A 15764-nucleotide genomic window follows, 5' to 3' on the forward strand; every position below is an offset into this window, starting at 1 on the left:
AGGTGCTGAGGATTTCCTTCCTGGGTGCTGCTCCATGAGCAGAGTTGCTTCTTCCATTTCTGACGCTGAATTATTGGAGTTGGTGCCGTGAGGACAGAGCCCAGCCAATTCTCATGGATTTTCATACACCAACTTCTTTAATGGTGAAAAAGTCTCAGAGATCACTGTGGCTGTGGGACACACACAGACATCTGAGCTACAGCGCTGACTGGGGGCTTTGGGGCACTTGTACTGTGAACACAACTTCCAAAGGGTTTGAATCACAGCAATGGGAGTCAGATCCTACCAGGACAGACAATAACTCTACATTTGGGTTTTAAATGCCATGAATGAATGAAGATGTATCAGATCCCACTGCTAATGAATGCATTTATCTCCATGTGCAGCTGTCTGCTTAATTCCAACCACCCAGGGGCAGCCCGGGCTACGGGGAGTAGGAGGAGGAGAGCATCACTGCACAGCAGCCATGACCTGCAGGAAGCTGATGTCCCTGGGAACTGCTGAATTTCTGTTCAGCCACAATTATGGACTTCCTAAACACACTCTCTTTCTGTAGAGATGAGTATTTTAATTATACGTGCTGTTGCAGAGTCATGGTTTATGACTCAACGGGGGACCTCAGCTGCTGTAAATTGCAGCAGCTCCACTGAATTCAGTGCCCACCGCACGCCGCTGCCTCTCCTCATCTCCTGTTTATCCCGTTATCCATCACCCAGAACCTCTCTCCCTAAAAAGTTTGCATCTGCTTTAATAAACACCGGCTCCGGGGGAAGAGAAGCTGCCCTGCAGAGGGCTCCCCACAAAGGGACAGGGCAAAGCAACAGGCTTTGCTGGGGCACACAGCTCTGCTGCCCTGAGGAGTGCTATGGCTGCCCTGTAGAGCTGGAGCATCCTTCCCATAGGTGTGGGACATCCTTCCCATAGGTGTGGGGCATCCTTCCCATAGGTGTGGGGCATCCTTCCCATAGGTGTGGGGCATCCTTCCCATAGGTGTGGGGCATCCTTCCCATAGGTGTGGGGCATCCTTCCCATAGGTGTGGGGCATCCTTCCTGCAGCCCCTTAGCATCCTTCACACAGAACCAGGCATTCAGGCCACTGGCAGCACCCAGCCTCCCCGAGCACACGCTGCTTTATGGAGCACTTGTCAGTGTTTGAGGGGTTGGTTTGGTCCCGTTTTGCTAAACAGAAGTCTGTTTGTAAATGAAGCTTTCTCTTTGGCAGTAAATATTGACATTCCTCTACTGAAACATGAACCTAATGCTGAGGGAGCCTGGAAAGCCTCATGGCTGCTGCTGAGCACAGCGCATCCCAGGTACCCACTACTGGAAGAAGCCCGTTTTGCTTTCTGAACCGTGCTCCTCTGCTTTCTTAACATGTCGTGTTAACATCCTGCCTGCTTAATGCTTAAAACTGGGCAGGGCTCAGGATGCCCACACTGCTCAGCACCCATTATCCACATCAAGCACTGAGATGGCAGAGCAGAGCCCTGCAGCTTTACGCCGCTGCTGGTTATAAAATATTCAAGGTGAAGCCGACGGGAACAAAAACAGTTTTGCAGCGTTAATTGTAATGAGGATAACGCTCAGCATAATTCTGCAGAAGTATTCAGGCCAACATATTAAGATCTTAACAGCGGCAGATAAACCTGAAATTACAAGTGCCTTGGGTTTAAATGAGGAAATGTTGAGTCAGTGTAAACAGAGCAGAGGTTCCACTGAATCAAGATAAATTAAAGCAGCTCGCTTTCATTTCGAAAGCAAGGTCTTCAACGAGAAGGAAGAGATTGCTTCACAAAGCAGCCATGCCCAGCAGTGTGAACCTTTGAAACACAGCAAAGCACACTGCTGATCCACACCTCTCCTGTTATGTTGTCTGTGTGTCCAAAGCACGTCTTGCTTCCATGAGATAAAGTGTTGTTAGTCAAAAAGCATCCATGTATATCACAGATGTTGGGTGAGGATGGAGTCGCACAGTGGGACTTTGCTTGCTGGAAGTGCTGAGGACCCGAAGCAGCACTGCCTGCTCTGGTGCAGGGGTGTGAGGTCATTCAGCACAGCACCACAGAGCTGCACAGCTGCTTCCAAACCGCCGTGCAGGTGGTAGCAAACGTCACAGATGGGCAAAAGGACTTCAGTGGGGGTGGAAACTGCAAGAGAAGGCAGCATTGTGCAGTCTCACTTTTGATCCTTGAGGCCGGGTGGCTGCTGGACGGCAGCAGGTTGATGGCAAGCAGGAAATCCAGCTCAGGCTCACACCACTCATCCACGTGGCACTGGGAAACCCAACCTGGGCCTGGCACACTGGTGCAGCTCTGTGCACCCCAGCAGCTCTGCACTGCACAGGGCTTGGCAGCTGCACGCTGCCTTCACACCCCCTGCTGCAATGTGTTCCCCACCTCTCACACAGCCCTCTGCCACAGGCAGCCGCCGTGCGTATGGTACGTGGTGATGCATACGAGCACCATAATGAACACAGCGATGTTTTGGTGCAGATTAAAGTGAAAAATTGACATGTCCCTGGCTTCGTTTTACTGCAGCGCCATTCATTGGTGCCATCTGTCTTAGTCCTCTGTAAATGGCAGCTCTTCGGGAGTGATTGACAAGGGGATAGATTTCCTGCCACCGAGTTTTGAGGCCAATCAATCACCCGTGTCTATTAATTACAAAGACCTTAAAGTTGCAGGGTGCCATTTTTCTGCTCCGTGCACAGAGTGCTGCCACTCTCCCTTGGCAGCCGGCGACGCTGCTGTGCAGTGCACTGCAGGTGGGGGATGGATCCAGACCTGCTGCCATGCAGAGTGCTGCCCTGGAAATGGCAATGCATCCAAATCTCCTCACGTTCTGCACGGATTTGTAGTGCTGCTATGCACAGTTAAGCAGATAATGTTTTTCACCCGGGGAAACCTGCATTTTTACACTCGGAGTAATGATTCTTTATACGTGCAATATTTTCCTGTATAAAGTTGCCAACGTATGAAATAGAAAATATAGGATGCGAGATAGAGCGTGCATACAGACACATCCATAACTGAGGACTTCCTGTGGACTTCTTGCACTTGCAGGCATACAAAGCGGAGCTGCAGCGCTGAGCAGCGGCTGCTCTGAGCCATGGAGGAGCAGAGCAGTTCTGTAGGATGAGGATGAACAAGAACCTGTCTTTAAATTCTTCGGTACACAAACCCGAATCTGACCCATCCTGCAGTGAGGTGATGTCTGACAGCCTCCAAACTGAAAGAGGCGGATATCTGGGGAGGCGCGGCGCTGCCTCAGCTAATTGCGACTCCGGCAAATGCTGAATGGTGTGAAAATTTGAAGAGCATTTTGAGGGATGTTTACAGTGCTTTATTTCCTCCCGAATGGAGGATTAATGTGTTTGTAAATTCCCCCGGCTCCAGCTGCAGCGGGAAAGGAGCTGTAATATCCTCCTTGGAGATGAGCGCGGTGTGATGAATGCTTCTGCTCGGCCCCAGCCACGATGGGCTGTGCTGCATCCCTACACAAAGGGGATGTGCAGCACGAGCCCCGCACTGCTGTGAAGTAAGCGGGCAGCATTTGCTCCACAGGAGATGTTTGTAGAAGTCATCTTTTGAGAGTTCTCCATGTGAAACGGCCCTTTGCTCAGCTCCGAGCCTGGCCCGGCCGATTGAAATTCCCAGCTCCTGCTTAGGGGAATATCTTGAAAGAGAACTCAAGGCTGCAGAGCCATCTGTGCTTGTAGGCTTCTATTTATTGCGAAATAATTTCCCACTGCTGTTTTCTAAACTGCTCTGACAGAAACAAAGCGGGCGGTTGGAGGGCTGCCTTGCTAGGCAGCGGCCTCGCGGAATTGCGGGTTTGACCTCATTTTATCCTCCGAGTATTTAGAGATTGCTTTCATGCCCAGGAACCATATGAGAAGAATATAGATTCCTTCCAGAGTACGTTGAACTTGGAAACAAGCAGTGACCTCTAAAGTTGGATTCCACGGCCGCGAGGATAAAGAACTTTTCTCTTTAGCAATGAAAGGAGCGGGTTTTATATCAACAAGGAAGAACAGCTGCTCGACTAAAAATAACAATAAAGTGGAAATGGAAAAGCTGCTTCCAAATTATTTCGTTTTGAAGATATCATTATGCCAGCTCTGCAGTTCCCTTGTGCTCCCCACGTCCGTGTTGCTGTCTGGCAGTGGAAGCCAGTGGAGGAAGTTGGGGGATGCGATGGCCAACTGTGTTTCTCCTTTGTGAGCGGGCTGGAGGAATCCCAGGCATTTATACAGACTGGGAGGGGCAGTCCTTGAGTCCTTGAAAAGGACATGGGGGTCCTGATGGAGGAAAAACTGAACATGAGCCAGCAGTGTGTGATTACAGCTTGGAAAGCAAATGGGATCCTGGGCTCCATCAGCAGAGGGGTGGCCAGCAGGGACAGGGAGGTGATCGTCCCCCTCTGCTCTGCTCTTGTGAGGCCCCACCTGCAGTGCTGTGTCCAGGTCTGGAGCCCCCAGTACAAGAAAGACAGGGAGCTGTTGGAGAGGGTCCAGAGGAGCCACAGAGATGATCAGGGGGCTGCAGCACCTCCCCAAAAAGACAGGCTGAGGGAGCTGGGCTTGTTCAGCCTGGAGAAAAGAAGGCTGTGGGGTGACCTCATTGCAGCCTGCAGTACCTAAAGGGAGCCTGCAAACAGGAGGGGAATCAACTCTTGGAAAGGGGAGATAACAGCAGGACAAGGGGAAATGACTTGAAGTTGAGGGAGGGAAGATTGAGGTTGGATGTCAGGGGGAAGTTCTTTGCTATGAGAGTGGTGAGGTGCTGGAACAGCTGCCCAGAGAGGCTGTGGATGCCCCGTCCATCCCTGGAGGTGTTCAAGGCCAGGTTGGATGGGGCCCTGGGCAGCCTGGGCTGCTATGAAATGTGGAGGTTGGTGGCCCTGCGTGTGGCAGGGGGTTGGAGCTTCATGATCCTTGAGGTCCCTTCCATCCCTGGCCATTCTGTGATTCTACGACAGAATAGGGAGGGTGTCCAGGGTGGCAGAACAGAATGGAGAGGTTCTGTGGGCCTTATATAAACTTCTTGTCTCCATGCTCTATGGAATGGCACCACTGTGTGCAGGGCCACTGCACTCCTCCTCCTTGCCTGCCTCAGTGCTGACACTGCTGGGAGAGTCGGAAATAGGTCCGACACGGATGGCTCTGTCCTCCTTTGTATTTCCCAGAATAAGAACCAATTAACGTGCTCTAAAAAAGATGACGGGGGGGAAAAAAAGAAATAAAAAGCCCTCTTGGGATGGAGCTTTGATCTCTACCTGCAGTCCTGATGGCAGAGCAGAGCAGCTCTCATCTCGTGGGGGTGTCACATCCCAGGGGACCACGTGGGCCTCCATCTCTGGGGGTCCCCAGGGGCAGCGTGGAGCAGGGGCAGCTCCTGCCAGCTCCTGCTCTGAGGAGCAGTGACAGAATTAAGGACAGAAGTAGGAAATAGAATCAGGAAATAGGAGCACTCCCTGCTGAAAATAGCTCGGCAATTGCAGATGTTATATATATTTCATTTATGCAGTCTGCTGCTGCATCTCGGCTAATTGCATCCTGGCTGGAGGAGCTGAACCCGGCACGTGGGCACCACAAAGGCCCCAAATGGGAGCGCTGGGGGTTCCTGCTCTGGGCATCCCTCCCCCTGCCCCTGCAGATTGTAATGGGCTTTAGGGGCACTTAGCATCAGGCCATAAATGCACACCACCCAGTCACCCACCACAGCAGCCGGAGGGATGGAAGCAATTTCGGAGGCTAATAGGAAAAAAATAAATCTCACCGAATGGAAGGTGATAGCACTGAAGTAACAAATGCACACATCTCGATAAACAGAAAATACTGTAGGGGCCAAATTGTCTTTTTGAAAGATGATGGAAAGACAAGGTCATAAAAGCACTCTCTCACCATAAGTGCTTACCCCTGGATTTAAATTAGAAATGATACCAGCACTCATTACAGGCATCCATGTGCTACTGATGGGAGCTGGGAGCGCGCCCTGCCCTGGGCAGCATCCCTCTGGGTGAGGACATGCAGGGTAGGGGCTGAGCAGCAGCTCTGGGTGCTGAAGCAGGACGGTCCCTCCATGCAGGCAGTGGTCACTGCTGTGCAACCCTCGTTACACAAAGATTAATTTCTGCCACTGATCTCTGTCTCCAGCTGAGCCCTTAAATGCAGCGGCAGGAGCTGGGCAGCGATTAATTGGTGGGAAGCTCTGATTCAAAAGAAGAAGAAAATTCACCAAAGCTGATTTGAAGGAGTGAAAATCCTCTCCTGGTGTGATGGGAAGTCCTGCAGCCAAACCTGGGGCTGGGGCTGTGGGAGAGCCCCCCCAGTGCCAGCGATGGAGCATCTTCAGGGCACTGCTGGGGGCTGCGATGATGCTGAGTCCTGGGCCATCCCTGCTCCCTGCAAAGCTCCCTGGTGATGCTTGGAGAGCAATCAGTGCTCACAGCTCCTGCTCCGTGTTACAGAAGGGAGGAGGGCTGGGATGGAAGTGCAGGTCGTTGCACCTCGCCGTCAATTTTCATCTTTTTTTTATATGGCACATTAGCAGAGTTACAAACCTTATTACAGTTTAACAAAGCTCATTCCAGAGCCGTGGCAGCACTGCTCCTGTCCAGCAGTGGGGTGGCTTCATACTTCCCAACTTCATGTGTATCATTGTTGGGTGGCTGTTTGTTACCATCAGTGTTTCACCCCAGGTTGGTGCTGGTTTGGGGTGACAGCAGAGCAATGCACCGAAAGCCAGGAGACTTCCTGAGACCAGTGAGGTGGGGAAATGAGAGCTAGATGGGGCCTTAAAGCACAAAGAATTACTGGGAAATAGATTTATTTCAAGAGATTAGCTGCCCTCTGTCCTCTGACCCCAGGAGATTGTGCAGATATTGAAGCTGTTGTCAGAATTTGCATTTCAAAGTAAAATATGCAAAAATAATCACACATTTCAGCCTCCGCAGTATTAGCAGATTAAAACAAATTGACTCTGGGTGCTCAGCATTTATAGCACATCTGATCCAAACCCAGCTCCCTGTAAAAGCCACGTGCATAACTGCAGGGCACGGTGCAGCCCAGGGCACTGAGCAGCATTCCCAGGCAGGGGCTGCCCATGGGGGCTCAGAGTGTCCTGGCCATGCTGTGTAGGATGGCTGTTTTCTTATCTACAGCACCCAAGGGAGCCAGGCTGCAGAGCCATTCCTCGTGGCAGCAGAAATCAGAAGAGGATATTCCATATTTGTAGGTGGATAAGCCCTGGTGTGTGGCTATGCATGGCAAGTGATTCTGCACTCAGGTCTGTGCATTCAGCCCTTCCCACTGCCTTAACAGCAGCCTGCTGGTCTGCTCACAGCCAGCCCTGCACCTCTTGGGCAGCTCCGATTCATGCACCAAGCCAAGCCAAGCTCCTTTGGCTGTATTTGCAGCCTCTCCTTCACCTTAATGATGCTCCTGCCCCAGGGCAAGCACACTGTGAGGACTACTCACTCGGTGCCTTTGGTCCAGGTACCTGGGAGCCCCTGGGCAGTTTGCAGTGGGTTGGTGCACTGCGAGCCCATCTGCTCACTGCCCACAGACCATGCAGAGCACAGCCAGCAGTCCGTGTAGCATGGAGCCCATTCAGAAAAATCCAGTGCTTTCATGGGAGAGTGAACCACACACCCAGTGCTTAATAATGCAAGGGTTGAGAAAGAATGTTTATAAATATTTAAGGCTGCTTGCTTTTGGGACAGTGGGAGAATCAACCTCTTTGTTCTGCAATCGTTTCCTTCCTCTTTGCTCCCAGGCAGGTGTTAAACAAGGGGAGAGCCTCGTGCACCTGGAAAACACCTCTCTCTTGCATTGAAAAACTGAATCACACCTGAAATGGGTCATGCTGAGTGGTAGTGGTGATGTTTATCCCACGCTGTAGCTCTCAGGGCTAGAGAAAAGGGCTCCTGCTGTGGCCCAGCAGTGCCTGCATAGTGCTGTGACCGACGGCCCCACTGACTGATGCATCCCCTCCAGTCTCTCTATGCAGAGGGATGTGGGCAGGGGCAGCCCCTGCAGGAGCAGCTCCCCAGGGCCGTGCTGAACCTCACCAAAGTGTTCCTTGGTGGCTGTCTGAACAGTGACATGCAGTGGTGGCAGAGCACAGCAGTGCTGAGAGCAATGTCACAGCAAGTGAGAACGGCGCGAGCTGCTCGCCATCGATACTGGGACAAGTGTTTGGTTGTTGTACGTGGTTACACAAAAAGGGCGCTGCCATGGAAGGCTGTCCATGTTCCCAAGGGGAGATGATGGGATGCCCTGCAGCTCCAAGCACTGTTTGGGATGTGGGTGCAGCTCTGCTTCCAATCTTCCAGGACTTTGGGCACAAAATCCTCACTCAGGTTTGACAGGAAGATGTTTCTGATGGCCTGAGCCAATTAAAGAAGTGCATTTTCTCCTTTTTGATTAGCTCTGGCCAGCATGCAGATGCCACCAGGCCCACAGTTCATCATTTCCCAATCTAATTACTGGTGAAGAGGGTTGGGAATAAGCTACAGAATTGAGTGCATTATTAACTGCTACGTGTTGTGCACAGGACAAAGATTGGATATTAATCCTCCGGGCACCAAAGGTCTCCCCTGACCCATTCCTGGATCAAACACCGTTCCTAGAACTGATTTAATTTGGTGCTGGGTTACAGCAGGGTCCTGCAGCCAAAGGGCATTGCTTTTCCTTGCAAACAGAGTGTGTGGGGGTGCACAGAGCCTTCCCAAGGATGGGCAGGAGGGGCTGCATGGCCCCCAGCTCGCACCCCGTGCTGCTGCTCCCACCCTCCCTGCCTCCCACCTCCTCAGGGATCACAGGGATTAACAGGGATCTTCCTTCTTGCTCGAGAGGATTAAATGTGTTATCTGCCTGCAGTCATTATGCATTGTGCTTTTTGTCTTAAAAGAGCTTTCCTTTTTGGAATATCCCTTTTTCATGCCCCCAGGGGAGCAGGGACCTCTGGAAATTGTTGTTCTCTCCCTGCCCTGATGGCAGTGAAGCTCTGGGGTCAACATGGGACAATGCTGAGGGTCAGAGCAGCGCAGGGCCTGGCCTGATCCCATGCACAGCTCCCATGGAGCACCCACCCTGCCCATGGGTGCCAGCTCTGCTCTGGGTCCTCAAAATGCACCATAATGAGCAGCAGAGGGAGGGAGCGCTAGGGAGCCTGGCAGGCGTGTTACTGACTGCACAATTAGCAATGAACAACTCCCTGATGATTGTTAGAAAGTCCTAAACCAGCTAATGGGGCCCTGGAAGGCGAAGTTCATTGAAAGTACAAAGCATAAAAGAGCAAAATGCAAGCTGTGACATTCTAAATGAGGAGGCAGGAACTCAGCACTCTGCGAGCAGGGATGGCACTACGGTGCTGCTGGCACTGCACGATGGGGATGTGCTGTGCATGCAGAGCGGGGCCCAAACCAGCACTGTGATATGGTCACATCACAGCCACCCCAGCACTGAGCCCGCTGCAGGGCAGGGGGATTTGGGGAGCTGCTGAGAGGCTGATGCCGTGCCGCATTGCAAACTAGGAGATATAAACGTGGAAACGATGGATTTGCACGTGGATTGCTTTTCATTCCCCTCAGCAGCCTTAAGAAAAGTGTGGGCAGTGGGTGGGTGCTGTCAGGATGCTGCTCCCTGTGTGAATCCCTGCACTCCCTGGGGCTGAGTGAGGGGTGGAGGGGGAGCAGGGAGAGCCTTCCCAACCTCCCATCTGCCCCAGAAGCACTGCCCAGCTCCACACATTTATCCTTTATTACGACTTTCATTCCACTCTCTGGTGGCACCGCTCCAATTTAATTAAGCAAATAAATAAAGCGATTAATTTAGATGCCATGCACTCCCCTGCACAAGCCCTGATAGCGCTCAGGGCTGCTGGCTGGGCAGGAGCTGCTTGTCCCCAGCTGTCCCCTCCTGTGCCAAACTGCAGCTCCCCATTGGGCATCCCTGTGGTTCCTGCAATGCTGCTATCAGGGCTGCAGGTGATGGAGGGGAGGTTCAACCACAGCCTGAGTGCCCCCATAACCCCATTTTGGGCAGGCTCCACGCTGTGCTCGGGGTCTGCATGCTCCATGCATGAGGCTGTGCTTCCCTGCTGTTATTGCATCCCAAGGTGGGGCAGGAAATGGACTTTGCAGCTCAGAACAGGCGGTGTGCAGCAAAGCAAGGCACAGCACAGCACGGGCTGAGCAGCAGGATGCAAGGAGATGCAGCAATGTTGATGATATTAAGCAAACCTGAGGACCACAGCTAGAGGTGAAGGTAGCAAAAAGAAGATCAATATAATGTCTAAAAGGTACCAAAGGGCAATTTAATTGGGTGTTGTGTTTGATAAATTATTTGTAAAGTTAAGCACACGGTGGAAGCATCGTAGCCCTGCACAGGAGCCAAATGAGTCCAGCAGCACAAATTGAGCCCAGGTGATTAATGGCTGTAAGCACCCTTGGCTGAGCTGACACGGCACCGGGACTGCAATCAAAGCTGGATTGTGTTTAATTGGGTTCTGTGCACGTCCCCTTGTTTGGAACCGGTTTGGGAGCGACGCTCCTTGGAGCAGGAATGGAGGAAGGGAGGCTGCCCTGCAGCGATGGGCTGAGTGCAGTGCGATCTGTGCCCTTGGCAGCTCTTTTTGAGAACGAATTCCCTTCAATCCTCCCCCCCATCTCATTCCCAACATCACTGATTCCTCGTCAGACGATATAAATTCACGTGAGCCCGCCACTCTCTACCCCATCATCCTCCCCTCTCATTTGTGAATTCTGAATCCACTTGTTAACAACCCACTTAGTTGCATAATTTCACCATAATAATCCATGCCCCCTGGCCGACTGTGCATTAATTTGCAGGTAACACTCTGCAACCTCCAGCGTATGCAGTGCTGGCAAAGGGGGATTCCTGGCTCTGACTGCTGGGGTCTGCAGAACAGAGCCGGGGGTCCTTTGGGATTCCCAGCTCCCAGGTGAGGTCAGCTCAGTGAGGTGCCTCCCAGCCCTCTGCCTCCATCCTGCCGGGGTTCCCTGCCCTCATCCCGCTTTCATTCCTTCTCTCTCATCTCTCTCAGGTCCCTGCAAGCAGCACTTCTTTACCCAGCTGCCCCGTGTGCTGATCCTCCTTGTTCTAATTCCACGGAGACAAGCTGAGAGCAGCGGTCCTTATTTTTACTCCTTTTTTTGTTGTTGTTGTTGTTGTTTCCTCTGTTAAATTCTATGGCTCAAGAAAAACCATCCGTTACCCGTAATAACAACAACAAATTAGCAAGAGGTCTGTTAGAAGCGGTGTGCTCCAGCAGGCAGCGTTTTACCTCAATTACAAAGCTCTTCCCCGTGTGCTGATGCTCTGCGGCTGGGAGTAACGCAAAGGAGAGGGCAGAAGGGGGAAAGGCTGAGAGCCCCGGGGCCGCTCGCTTGGAGAAGAGACGGCTGGAGGGGGGAGATGAGGGGGAATCGGCGCTGATCGATGCCCAAAAGAGGGGTCGGGTCAGGATCGCGCTCAGCCCGGCGGTGCCGCTCCGGGACCCCGCGCCATCCCCGCCTCCCGCAGCCGCTCCGGCCCCGCACTGCCCTCTGGTGCCGCCCGCTGCGCTGTGCTGCTGCCGTCCCGCAACCGGCCCGGTGTCAGAGCCGTGCGGGTGCTGCCAAGCACTGATGGGGCCGCGTGTCCCCTTCGTGCACAGCCCAAGAGGATCGGATCGTTTGGTGCCGCACCTTGCGGTGCCACAGCCGATGCCCCGCACAATGCGGGTAGAAAACGAAATAATTAGCGAGCTGGTATTCTGAGATGATATCCCATAATGAAGCATAATGATTTCAGTGTCTGCCTGCGTGAGATGCAGGCATTACAAACAGTGGCTTTCTCTGCCTTTTGTTTGAGGTGCCTGAGATCCCCAGATAATCTCGGGAGCTGCTGTTAGCACAGGTGTGGTTATAATGGGTTGGTTCTGAGTCATGTGCTGCTCATTACACACTTAGGCCCATAAGGTCTCACTTTTACAACACAAAGTCTCATGCAGGGACAGCTGTGAGTGCCTCTTGTTCAGCGCTGCAGTGTGGGGCTGTGCCCCATGTGCTCCTATTGCTGTCGTCAGTGCTGCAGAGGAGCTGCTGCTGGGAATTTCCCCACACACTGTGAACCCGGAGCTGTGCTATGGGCCAGTGCAGGCACTGCTTTCCTTCTGTGTGCTTTGCAGTGGGAGCAGCTCATGGAAGCAGCATGTGTTACCTCTCCCCACCTCAGGTGTGGCAGGGGGTTGGAGCTCCGTGATCCTTGAGGTCCCTTCCAACCCGGGCCATTCTGTGATTCTGTGAGTTCAGGAGTTGCTCTGGGTGACACCATGGGTTTGCCTTCATCACATTCACATCAGTCTCTGCCATCTGCACCGTGGCTCCCTGAGCCCTGCAGCAGGGCAGCCTCAGCAGAACCAACTCTTTGCTTTCCTTCTTCCTTTTCTATGAGAAATTGCAAACACGCAGTTCCTGTGCCAGGCAGTGACAGCTGTGCACAGATGAACCCAATCCCCTCACTTCTGCACACAGTGACTCATCTGCAGAGGAGGCTCCTTAGGCACTGGGCCATGTGGTGCCCATGGGCTCTGAGTTGCAGTCCCTCTCCCAGTGCCGTGCTGGGGACGTTCTGCTGGGATGTCACAGAGCAGAGGGCGATGCTCAGCCCGTTTTGCTGCAATCTCAGCTGCAAGCTGGGTAAATTTGCTCCCTCCACGAAGATAAAAGCTATGAAACCATCAGAGATCTGACACAGCGCAGTGTGGGACTCCACTCTTGGTTACTGAGTCATCAGACTGCAGAACTGATTCCATTTTCACACATTTGTTGGGTGAAACAGCTCGGTTGGCTTTGCTATGGTGGCTGCAGGTTTGGGGCATCCCTGGGCTGGGGGTGAAGGATGTGGGGCAGTGGGGCAGGACCCACATCTACAGGGAGCTGCATCATGGGGACACACCTGCAGAGCTTAGGAAAACAGGGCTTTTTTGGTTTTTTTTTTAGTTAATTAAAATGAAGCTTAAAAAAAAAAAAAAAAAAAAAAAAAAAAAAAAGGATCCCCAAATGAGGTCTCTTATCTGGAGAGTAAATTGAAATATTACACTGATATCTTCCCTTAACTTCTTCCCCATCAGATTGCATCCTGGCAGGACCTTGCTCAGCCACTTCCCCTGATTGTTAATCTCCATCTGACTGCAGGGAGGAGGCTCTGGGGCCGTTGATTCAGGCGATAAACTGAGCTTCCGATGTGGGTGTGCAGGAGTGGGCTGTGACAGCTGCCCTCAGGGTCACCGTGCCTGCACTGCACAGCCCTGGAGCTGATGCTGGTGCTGTTCAGCCCCTTCCCCCCCCCCCCAGATACAGCCCCCATGCACCCCCACATCCCCACTGCTGCTGCTGCACGACTCAGGTGTGTACAGTGGGGGCAGGAATGGGGGCAATCCCACCGAGCTGTGACTCAGCTCCTTGCCCCAAGCAGATTCAACCTCTGCAGGTTGTGACAATGTGATTAAGCAGCAATTACCCCCAAATTCAATTCAATTAGGCTGTGGGGAATGCTGAGCTCTGCAGATGCATGTGACAATGGCAATGCCCGTGCAGGGCAAGGGGAGGAGGGGCACGAGGGCACTGCCAGGGGGGGCTGCGGCGGAGTGATGGCAGGGGGAGATGAAACCGAGACACGGATCTTTAATTGCAAAGATCAAATCCCCCACATCAGGCTCATTCTTATGTACAACATGCAGCCGCCAATTACATTTCACACACGTTTCATTTTCTGTCGTTCCCCTTCTAAATTTTGCATAGGAAGCGCTGACTCTCCCCGCGGGTACGCAGCCCAGCCTCCCCCTCTCCCGCACTGTCCAAACCCGCCGCCGCCAGGGGGAGCCCCGCACTCCGCATCCCGCATCCCGCACCGTGCCCATCCCGCACCCCGCACCCCGCTCCGGCTCCGCTCCCGATCCCGCTGCTCGGCCCCCCCCCAGCCCACTCCGAGGCTGTGCACCCCGACGAGAGCCTCTGCAGCCACCAGAGCAGCGTCTCCTCGTGATTAATGGTAATCGTTAAATCCATACCAAGGAGAGAACCGTCACAGCAAAGGAAGACTCTTTTCTGATGCCGACGGCCCCCCTGGGATGAGCAGAGATGCGCTGAGGCCGTAGGAGGGGAAATGCTTTCCCTGCAGCCTCTGCTGATGCTCAGGGGGTGATATTGTCCCCCCGGCCATGCAGTGCAGGGGGTTCCTGGGCACCCACCAGCAGCTAACAGAATCACGGAATGGCCCGGGTTGGAAGGGACTTCGAGGATCATGAAGCTCCAACCCCCTGCCACACGCAGGGCCACCAACCTCTACTTAATAACAGCCCAGGCTGCCTGGGGCCCCATCCAACCTGGCCTTGAACACCTCCAGGGATGGACGGGGCATCACAGCCCCTCTGGGCAGCTGTTCCATCACCTCACCAGCTCCCAGCTGTGCACTGTGTGCAGGATGGACACGATCTGAGCACAGCCCCAGGAACCATGCGGGCAACACAGCAGTGGCTGCGGGCAGACTCAGGACACATCCAAGCCCATCTCAAGGATGAATTCAGCCACTCCCCACTGCGCACAGCCACGGCACGGAGCTCAGACGAGTCAGGTGTCCACAGCAGGGCTCAGCCAGTGCTGTGCTGGCCCGGAGCCCCGCACGTGGTGGCACTGCCCCAGCCCCGTGCCGGGCAGCAGCACGCCTGGCCACAGAGATGGAGTCACAGCTGCACGCTGCGGAGCTGCCAGGTGCACCCGAGCAACACGAGGCCACCACGGTTTGCAGAAAGCAGAGCAAAGGTCTCGAGTCCTCTGGGGGAAAAGGCCTGGGCAAAGTGCAGCGCGGTGCGTCCTTGGCCGTGTTTGCAGTGAACGCAGCCCATCCGGTCCCGCAGGACCGCACCGCCGGGGTGCGCTGCGCTCTGCAGCCGCCTCTCTGCCGCGCAACGGCTGAGCATCACTCAGCGGCTCCTTCATGTTTCTGTGGCACCGGCAAAGGGCTCTCGTTAACAGAATATAATGTGCAGTGAAAATAATTGATGAGCACCTTGTAACAATTGATTATCTGTCCGCTGTTCTGCTGCTCTGCTCATACATTAATGGATGGTGCTTTTCCCTGCGCGGTTCAGAGCCGTGGAGACGCAGCTTGTCGGCACCCAACTGCTCTGTGCTGCAGTCTGAACAGACCTCAGGTGCACTGAGATGATTGTAGGAGGGCAGGGAGCAGCTGGATGTGCATGGCACAGCCTGGTGCTGCACAGCCGTCCCCCTGGGCAGGCTGCAGCCTCGGCTGCATGCAGGGCAGCTCGCTTCTCTGCTGACTCCCAAGCAGACTCAGTTTTTCTGGGCGGCTGCCCTCAGGCCAGCAGCTCCACCGCCTCCTCTTCCCAGCACGGCATCAGCACAACTCGTGCCAGTGCCTTCACCAGGCGGCTGGGAACAGAGGAGGTTGTTTGCAGAGCAGCAGCCCTGACTGCTCAGCCAGAGCTGCAGACTCAGCAGAACTCAAAGCCACCGAAAAACCTGAACAAACTCCCGCGTGCGCGGAGCCAACCTGCAGCGGGCAGGAACCCAGATCCTCTCCTCATGCTTGTCACATGAATGAGCTCTGCTCTGGGCTCACGCCTTTCATCTCGGAGGGGATTGTGTGCATTACGGGGGGATTAGGCTGCTCCACCAGGACCGGTGTGTGCAAGGCTCCAGGCTCACCCCCTCCCTCCTGCTCCAGCCTT

General features: G+C 53.8%; 1 protein-coding gene across 1 annotated transcript in view; it reads left to right on the forward strand.

Annotated features, from left to right (window-relative positions):
• Positions 1-4738: 4738 nt before the first annotated feature.
• The window catches only part of LRIG2 (leucine rich repeats and immunoglobulin like domains 2), a 57204-nt gene continuing 46178 nt past the window's right edge, over positions 4739-15764 (forward strand). Inside the window, exon 1 of the mRNA XM_048925739.1 lies at positions 4739-4781. The gene's annotated coding sequence lies outside the window, so the exon portion shown is untranslated. The remainder of the gene's footprint in view (positions 4782-15764) is intronic.

Source organism: Lagopus muta, chromosome 24, assembly GCF_023343835.1.
Source record: "Lagopus muta isolate bLagMut1 chromosome 24, bLagMut1 primary, whole genome shotgun sequence".
In the NCBI taxonomy this organism is placed as follows: domain Eukaryota; kingdom Metazoa; phylum Chordata; class Aves; order Galliformes; family Phasianidae; genus Lagopus; species Lagopus muta.